Below are 9871 nucleotides of genomic sequence, written 5' to 3'. Positions count from 1 at the left end.
TGGGGGGGCATTTACGCTGCCATTGCCCTGTGACAATGGGCCAGACGCACAGGGCGGGGGGGAGGGACCAGGGGGGCGAGTCTCTCAAAGGGCCCTGCCTCTTTTAATAAAGCGTCTGTCATTCCCCGCCTGAAAAGGCCTCCTTTTTACCCCCTCTCACCTCCTTTCTATCTCTCCTAGCTAAACGCTGGGAAAAGCATATTGCTGCCAAAACCATGCAGAGAGATAAATGCTTGTAGGAGAGGGGGATGAAGGGGGATGAGGGGGGTAGTAGGGGAGCGGCTGTTCCTCCTGATGGGGGGTTACACACCACTCAGTGTCACTGGACCGTGACCTGGGTAAAAACATCACGTGACTGGGTCCTGGTGTGTTATGTGGGTGAGAGTTTCCAGTGCCAACCACTGCAGGGCAGGGGGCTGGAGATACTAATGTCTGTGAAGAGATGACAAATTACCCTGCGGTCCTCAGCTATAGAAGACACACAAGCTCCTTTCATGATCTTAGTATTATCTAACAAAACTCTGCCACATCTAATATCCCCTGGCTCTGAGTACAGTATGTAGGGGGAAGCTAAAGAGGAGTGATAACATAGCAGGAATAACAGACTGACAACAGCTCTTCAGATCAGAGTCCAGTCGTGGGTAATGATGGAACCAGGCTGGTATCTGTCAAGAGTCAATGATGTTCTCTATTACGGAGAATTCTAAAACAGCACCAGTCTGCCTGGCCCACCCATAGCCATCACCCACTGCCAAACTTTAACCAAAGACAAGGCCTAGACTGGGGCAAAGAGAGACACATAGAGGAACGAGCCACGAGCCATGACTCTCTGAATGTGTATGGGTCAGGACCAGGGTTATATGCTGTGATATACTGTGCTCTCCTGTATTGTGATGTGGCTGATTTAGGTTAGGGGCAGACGTGACCTCTAGACCTCCCATGCTGCCCCCCTCGTTGGCAGGACAAAGCCCCTCTCTCCCTGCTCTTTAGGGCCACTGCCATCAGCGTGTGGCAGGCGCTTTGTGGGGTTTTATTGCCTATTTCCTGATGCTTCCTGAAACACTGGGGAGACTTCAAAAGGTGGTGGAGGAATCAACATCAACAAACTGTCATTCTGTCATAATACAGACAGTCGCACAGTCGCATGAACACACGAATGCAGGTAAACTCTGATAAGCGCACACACACACACACACACACACACACACACACACACACACACACACACACACACACACACACACACACACACACACACACACACACACACACACACACACACACACACACACACACACACACACACACACGCACACGCACACACACACACACACATACACACACACCAGCATGGGGCCAACTTCTTAGCCTGGGCCTCAGCTCCTCACACACAGGACTAAGACAGGACTGTTAGCTAACTGTTCGTAAGAAGCTACAGGCCTTAAAGCGGGCTAACAGACCATTCCATGTCTAACACTAGACTAACACTGCGCTAACACAGACTTATGGCTGTGTCTACACAGGCAGCCCAATTCTGATATTTTTTTCCACTAATTGGTCTTTTGACCAATCACATCAACTCGTTTCACACCAGAGCCGATCTGATTGGTCGAAAGACCAATTAGTGAAAAGAATATCAGAATTGGGCTGCCTGTGTAAACACAACCTAACACAAAGAATATACATTTTGGCCTATACTAAGCTACTGTGCCCCAATCACACCTGCAGGGTGAGAGACTTGCCTGTAGACATGTAAAGACAACAACATAATGGACCTGTGTAACACAAGGAGGAAATAGAAAATAGGAGAAAGACGGGACTAACAGAGGATGTATAGCCACAGGCAGCAATTGTTTTTGGGCAGGACCAGTGACCCATCAGTCTTTTTGAGTGGAGAGACAAAGCAAGAGAGGAAGAAAGGGAGAGATACTGTAGAGGGAGAGAGTGTGCTTTTGAGAGAGAGAGGGGAGAAGGGGGGAAGAGAGCAACATCTCCCTACCCAATGGGCACAGATGTCAATTCAATGTCTATTCCACGTTGGTTCAATATCATTTGAAATTACTAATTTCATTGAAATGACATGGAAACAACGTTGATTCAACTGGTGTGTGCCCAGTGTGTATCCTTTAAAAAAAAATGTCTTCCTTCGTCTGCTATGTGAGAGGGGCATCAGACAGGAATATGGTGTCCTCCGTAATTATTGGGACAGTGGACCATTTCTTCTTATTTTGGCTCTATACTCCAAAAGTTCCGATTTTAAATCAAATATTTGAGGGTATTTTCATCCATATCGAGTGAACCGTTTAGGGAATTACAGTACTTTCTGTACATAGTCCCCCGTTTTAGTGGAGCATAAGTATTGGGACAAACTACTTATACACTGAGTGTACAAAACATTATGAACACCTGCTCTTTTCATGGCATAGACTGACCAGGTGAATCCAGGTAAAAGCTATGATCCCTTATTGATGTCATTTGTTAAATCCACTTCAATGAGTGTAGATGAAGGGGAGAAACAGGTTAAAGAAGGATTTTTAAGCCTTGAGACATGGATGGGGGGGTATGATATTTAGGATGCAATGTAATCATTGTGTGCTGGAATATGATACCAAATACTAATCTTTTGACTTATATACACTTATATGTGAATTTGTCCCAATATTTTCGGACTATGTACAAAAAGTGCTGTAATTTCTAAATGGTTCACCCGATATAGATGAAAATACCCTCAAATATTTGATTTAAAATCGGAACTTTTGGAGTATAGAGCCTTTAGCCTCAGAGTCATTGTATCATTTTAAATCCAAAGTGCTGGAGTACAGAACCAAAACAACAATGTGTCCCAATACTTTTGTAGCTCATTGTAGCTACAAAGCACAGAACATGGCCTCCCTGGTCATCCATCTCTCCTCTCCTTCACTTTCCATCTCTTGTCTTCTGACTGGCTGTGGAGATGGGAGGGGGGCATATTAGGGAGAAGAGAGGGAGAAAGAAACGGATGGAAAATGAAAATGGCAGGGGAGCTTGTGTGTGTCAGTGTGTGTGAGAATACTGTACGTGTGTGCGTGTGTATATAATTTATATGTGTGAGAGAAAGAGGGGGAAATTAGATGATGTTGGAAGGAGGGAGATTGGCATCCATCCATGCAGTGCAGTACAGTCTATGCTGGCCCTGTTCTGTGCTGTAATAATAAAGTTATGTCCAGTGTTGGTATCTGAAAATATAGTTTTCCAAACTACCAATTACTTCACACGGGAAAAATATGTAGTTTACTTTAACAAAAATAACTTTTAAAAGTAGTATGTTTCAAGTGAAAATTAGACAGGTCTTATGCTGAAAAAAAAGGAAATTATAGCCTACTTCATCCATATTTTATTTTAGCCAAAAAAGTAGTTAACTACACCTCTACATGGCAAATAAGTAATTAACTACTGAAAACACTACCAAGATTTGAATTTAGTTTAATTACCACCAAGCTACAGCAAGATGTAGTTAAAGAGATTCTCCAGTACTTTTGTATACTTTTTAGCCAGTAGTTCTGAAAGTAGCTCTCATGGGCCAAAAGTTGCCCCTTAAAATTGCGTACTACGTCACATATGTGACTCATTTCAGGAAACTAGGCGTATGTCGCAAGTCACAACTTCACAGGAGAGGCATTTGAACGTTTTTTTCATCAAAATGCATTTTTTTGCCAGATATGCCTTCTTGAACATTTGAACTTTAATGTGTCTTAATAACAAACTTGTATGCCATCTGTATATATGAATACGGTTGTTAAGTTACGAGCCTAGTTGGTTTAGCCACAGAAAAAATCAGGAACCTTCCTGCTAGTCATGATTGGCTGAGATAATGAATGGGCTGGACATTCCTTGAGATGAGTTTCGGATTGGTCTGCCGTGTAATCAACACTGTTGTTGTCACGGAAGAAGTTGACTGAGTTTTGAAATCAGTGGAATCTGGTAGAAGCAGAGTATGATAAGGAGATGAATTCAATTCTGGCGTTTGATTGCAAATTTAGAGGAGGTCAGAATACTGTTGTATAAAAAACCTGTTTTAGGATTACATCTTCAAACTAAGGGCAACCATGGCACCCGTGACAGAGAGGGGGAAATATCTGATGATTCTTGTGGCATTGCACAGGGTCAGTTTGAACCAGAGTGACTTGACACAATGGGTCAAGCAAGCTGTACAAACAAAATGGAAATGAGGATCAGAGGATTAAATCGTCTTGAACTCAACATTTGAATGAACTGGAAAATAATGGCTTAAGTTTTGCGACTAAAGACACCCTTCTAGCTAGCTGACCACCGATTTTTGATTGCAATTTATGTAAGTTAAGTTAGGTTTTGAGAGTTTTCAAAAAAGTAATTAAAAAAAGTAATATATATACTATATATACACATAGTGTGGGACATGCTGTATATTGTAAAATTCGACTGCGCGATAGACCACACATAATTTAATATCTAACTTTTTACCTCTGAAATATAGCTAACTGATTTCAGGCAAGTATATGTTTTTTTAACCAGAAGGCTAACCAACTGGTCAACTATTTAGTAAACACTTCAGATGCGATGTTGGTGTCTCTTTTTGAACAAAATTTAATGGATATATCTTGTAATTGAGCAAAATATTAAGGTGGCCAATAACTTGGGACCATATGCTGATAATACAGGACATCATTTTTTTGCTAAACCGTTTATCAAAAAGCTGATAGTAGTAGAATTTCCACTGAAATGTCGAACATGCCAATTTGCTAACCCTTTAGCTAACATTTTTACGACACCAATAATCACAAAACATTGATGGCTTGATCACAAGATAACATTGTTGAAGGTAATATATTTCTAAACGCTGTTGAATATGCCGATAATACGGGGTGCTATGCTAGCTGACATTAGGTGGCTGGCTCGCTAGCTAGCATTACGTGTATGATCTGTGCAGTAATATTATCTCAGAAATCCATTTGCATTCTGGCTGGTCTTGTCCAACCAATGTCTGTTCACTTGGGCATGGCCACTGAGTGAGCATAAGTTCACTTATGAAAACAATTCTCTCATTTAGAAGCTAAAATCACATTTCATCTTCTCACAAATAGTTTCATATTTAAAATTTAAATTGCACAACAATTCCATGTGAATCTGATAACTAGAATGTGTAGACTTTCCAAGATACAATTTATGTCGTCCTATCATCAGATATAATGTCCCAGACTACAACTGATCTGACATCATATTCTTCAAGTATCAACGGACACTTTCAACTGGTTGAGAAAGGGAAATATTGTTCCATTCCCCAACCTTTTGATGTTACCATACTTTCTCTGTGGTAACACAGGGCTTTCCAAGAGCCCGTTCTGTAGAGTGGAGAGAAAAGGGGGAAAGTTATTTATGGGGGGTCATAAACCTCTCCGAACAGGGCAACATCATGACACTACTATGCAAGTAACCATTTCGCTGTACCATTAAACTTTCTGTAGAGACCCATCCACTTAGCAAGATGTGGCTGGGGTTATAGCATTTCTTTCACATGACACATCAATTTAGACAAGTGTGTCTTGGTAAGCGTTGTCTAATATTTAGAAAATATTATCTGGACACTTTCTGTTTACCTGGAATTTTTCCTTATTGTTGGCTACTACTTCTACCACTTTTAGTCTTGAAAACTTTAGGCAGGCAGGCAAGCAGGCAGGCAAACTCGCACTGCACCAAGTGGGCCCCAGCCAACACACAGCCCTAACATGCTACACTACACTACAACGTTCTGGGCTGGGTCTTGGCTGTGGTTAGTCACTCCCTGTGTCGTTGGTGACTCCTTGTGTCTCTTCTGCAGGGAGATGAGATGCACAGCTAGAAGGTTGAAGCTTACTTGTCATGAGTCTTGGCCTGGAGGCAGAGTGGTTTCTGAGTGCTTTCCGCTAGATGGGCCAGAGGCAAAGTCAAAGTTGTCTAGATCGTAAAAATCTATGAAAACAAAAATGTGCTCTTTGGTCTTTATTTAAGGTTAGGTATTAGAGTTAGCAGTGTAGTTAGGGTTAAGGTTAGGGTTAGGTTTAAAATCTGATTTCAGGACTTTGTGACTGTGCCAGCTAGTGACCATTCTGCAGAGTTGCTTCCAGTACATGAGCATGAGTCATCTCAATAAATGCCAACCTGCACTGAGCTGCCTGGAGGAGCCATTCTGTAGAATAAGTGAGTCTGAGAGACATGGTGATGTATGCAGGGGAGAGTCTGGTCTAAGCAGCCAGCCAGCCCATAATTCACTCAGCCTGTTTAATAAGTGCAGAGCCCAGAGTGGCCCCAGACTCCACAGACTCCATTCAAACCTAATGCACTCCTCTGACACTGTCAGAAACAGGCTCCACCATTCTGGGACTTCAGGATAGTAGCCACTACTGTGGATATCATTCATCAGTCTGTAGAAAACCAAAAAATGTTTACATTGTGAAGTGATCAGCATAAAAACTGTAGGACAGTAGTGCCTCCGTGGAGTAGTATGAGTAGGTGTACTGTATCATATGGTGGTAGTAGTAGCGCTGTGGTAATATTATACATTCAATACCAGAGGTCTACCTCCCACTAGACAGGACATAGTGTACTGCTATCCATAATCTACAGAACGGTATCCTGTATGTCGCTGACTCTCTCGCGCGCGTGTGTGTGTGTGTGTGTGTGTGTGTGTGTGTGTGTGTGTGTGTGTGTGTGTGCGTGCGTGCGTGCGTGCGTGCGTGCGTGCGTGCGTGTGTGTGTGTGGTGTGTGTGTGTGTGTGTGTGTGTGTGTGTGTGTGTGTGTGTGTGTGTGTGTGTGTGTGTGTGTGTGTGTGTGTGTGTGTTGGGTTCCTGGCATGTCCAGATGGATAGGCCATGACAGAGGTACAGGCCTCAATTGACCATTTGACATTTGCTGCTAACTGCCTCTATATATCACCAGCCTCATCTCTCACCTCCAGTCAGAGAGAGGAGAGGAGAGGAGAGAGGGAACAAGCTAAAGAATGGAGGTGATGACAAGAGAGACAGATGAAGAGAGCAAATGGTACATGGCTTAGTGGAAAAGAGGGAAGATGTCTTGGGCATGACTGTGGCAACAGAGATAATAAATAAACGCCTCCTGGGGAAGTAAAGAGAGAGTTTGCATGTGTGTGTGTCCCTCTGTGTGTGTGTGTGTTTGTTCAAGAATCTCATTGACGGTGCAGACAGGGGAGGCTGCTGCAGCGGAGAGGGACAACAGTATCCTGTACAACAGGGCAAACAATCTGTTCTGTAAACACAGGCCCACACAGACATATTAATTACCATCCTAAGCTATCTAATAAATAACTATCCGCTTCCCATCAATTTGGGCAGTCAATATTTCCTCTCTGCCCAGCTCTCCTTATCCCTCCATTCTCTCTGGGGGAAGTTGCAAAGCTGCTGTCTGGCCTATCAGAGGGTATCATGTTAATAAATATGAGATCTATGTGATTAAGGGAGTTGCTCTCATCAATCAACACAAGGGCATCCTGCAGAGAGGCTGTATATCAGACGCCAATCACTCTATCACCCGCTCCACCACCTCCTTCTCACCTCTCGGTCTTCCTCAACACACACACACGCACACGCTCACAGTCTCACACACACAGTCGCACACACTCACACACACATAACATGATAGATATCACATAAGAAAGCCTTATAAATCAGATGAAAACCAAACAATGCAGAAATCAATGTGATTACATAAATGGAGAAGGGTTCCTGAGACCAACAGGGAAAAGTATTCTTAGTCTTTTTCTTCTTAGTGCCTTCAAGTCCAGAAAATGTTAAAAGCGTACATGGCTGTTGATAGAGGAAATACAGATGTAGCATCCTAATTTGATCACTCTTTTGTTGTTGAGAATTTCCCTACACAGCAGGAAATGCAAACTTGTAGTGTATTTGAGTTTTTAAAAGGCTTTCCACTTTGAAATTTCAGACATGATTTGCCCTGTCGAAAAATGTATCAACCTATACAAAAATGTCCTTAAATTATAATCAACATAATAATTCACATTTCATGTTGCGGAAGGATTCTGTAGCAAAATGTCTTAAAATAATAAGAGCTGTAGAAGAAGCTGTCCTCATGTCTCCTTCTCATATTCTTGGTTCCAGGTCCTGTCTCCTTGTGTAGAGGCCTATAGATGGCTCAACAGACCAAGATCTTCCAAATTCTTCATGACATTTAGTTTTCATAAGGGTATAATCTCAAGGCCATTGAAGGTTGAGATGGAAGCACTGAAGCTAGCAAAAGGCTGACATCATCAAGTAGTATTGAGCACTGGGGATCCTGCACTGGGGTATAGATTTTCTTTCTTTTTGATTTTCCAAACACTTCCCATTTGACTCTTATAGAAATAGAGGTCAAATACTGTATGTGTAGCCTAAACTGGTTGAGCTCATAGATCATGGTCTATATGTTTTTCATTAAGGCTTTAGTGGCCATCCTTGCTTGGGTGGGGTTCATCTATTCTTAGTAGGCCAGATTTCTCCCAAGAGACATTTCACTTCTGCTGAAATCCCAAATATTACGATTTCCTAGTGGATCAGCCAGAGTACTAATGGATATAATTGTGTTCTAATTTCTTCTTTCAAACATTTGGTAGGTGGCCAAAGATATTATAACAACATTTTTTGTAGTTTTGCATATGGTAATAAAATCTCACATTACCTTAATTTGAATTCTGTACTGCCAGCATCGATATCACTATGAATAAAATTGGAGTTTAAAGGCGCTACTCTAAATGCTAGCCAGAGTTTTTCACATGCAAATTAAAATCTAACCCCCTACCCGAAACAAATTAGAGCGGACTGCTGGTGACTGGACATCAATGGGCTTCATAATGTAGTCTGTTGCTACAGTAGGCTGGGAGAGCAGCTGTGACTGAGAAAGGAGAATCCACTTGACAGTGCTGGGGAGTGATAGTTACTTTTCTTATTGTGACTGTGGTGCAGTCGAACGGTGACAGATGGGGCTTTGGTGTTCCTGAGCATCTGCTGCAGAGGGCTCAATGAAGGGGGATGAGGGGAGTGGGACGATAAGGGACACGGTACTACAGCACATATTAAAAGCAACCAGTGCTTTACATAAACTACTGACATTTCTAACTTACAGGGAGAGGGAGGGAGCGTTTCATTTGGTTATAAATTAAAATCGGGCCTCAAGTGATGTTTCATGGAGAGAAGAGCAGGGTTTAAGAAGTGAGTGTCCTCTGTAAATCATGAATCGGTCCTGTTAAACCGTCTGCACATTTCTCAATACACTGGCGTGTCCTATTTTGAAAATGAGGGGAAAGGAGAACCTTTCTGAGGATCATAACATTAAATGATGGGTGTAGGGAAGAGTGAAGTGGAGCTTGATAAGAGAGAAAGTGTTCTAGAAGAATGGGATCAAGATGCTGGGATGTCATTGCAGGGGTTTGTGTTGCTGTGGATTTCCACTGCTCTGCTGCCTTGGCCATGGGCCAGGCAGAGGGATTGAATTCTATAGGAAGATCCATCACTGCAGAACTCTGAACACACACAGCCTCTCTGCGCCCTATCTTAGCCCAGGACAGGAACAAAACTGACATGCTATTTTGTGACTGTCTGTTCTATTATTTGTTGTCACATGGGGATTGGGGATAGTACCCCCAATGATATCTCCTTACCATCTCCATTTCTAAGTCAATTGATTGAATACGATTAGTGCATTTTATTTCCATTGGGAGGTTTCCTGGTCTATCTGGGTACTTGAAGGAAACTGTATGTCCTGCTCGTGGATAAGGGTAGGGGTTTGGCTCGTTGTCAAACAAATGAATACTTTTTATAGATTTAAAAAAATGTAACTAGGCAAGTCAGTTAAGAACAAATTCTTATT

At 42.4% G+C, this 9871-nt stretch overlaps 1 protein-coding gene across 4 annotated transcripts in view; it reads right to left on the bottom strand.

Moving 5' to 3' along the window:
• LOC118393252 (ankyrin-1-like) overlaps nucleotides 1–9871 on the bottom strand; it is a 215856-nt gene that overhangs the window by 81457 nt on the left and 124528 nt on the right. The gene's annotated exons all lie outside the window — the stretch shown is intronic.

The sequence above is a fragment of the Oncorhynchus keta genome, chromosome 14, assembly GCF_023373465.1.
Source record: "Oncorhynchus keta strain PuntledgeMale-10-30-2019 chromosome 14, Oket_V2, whole genome shotgun sequence".
Lineage (NCBI taxonomy): Eukaryota > Metazoa > Chordata > Actinopteri > Salmoniformes > Salmonidae > Oncorhynchus > Oncorhynchus keta.
Note: the sequence above shows the minus strand (reverse complement) of the source record. Positions and strands in the feature narration are given on the sequence as shown.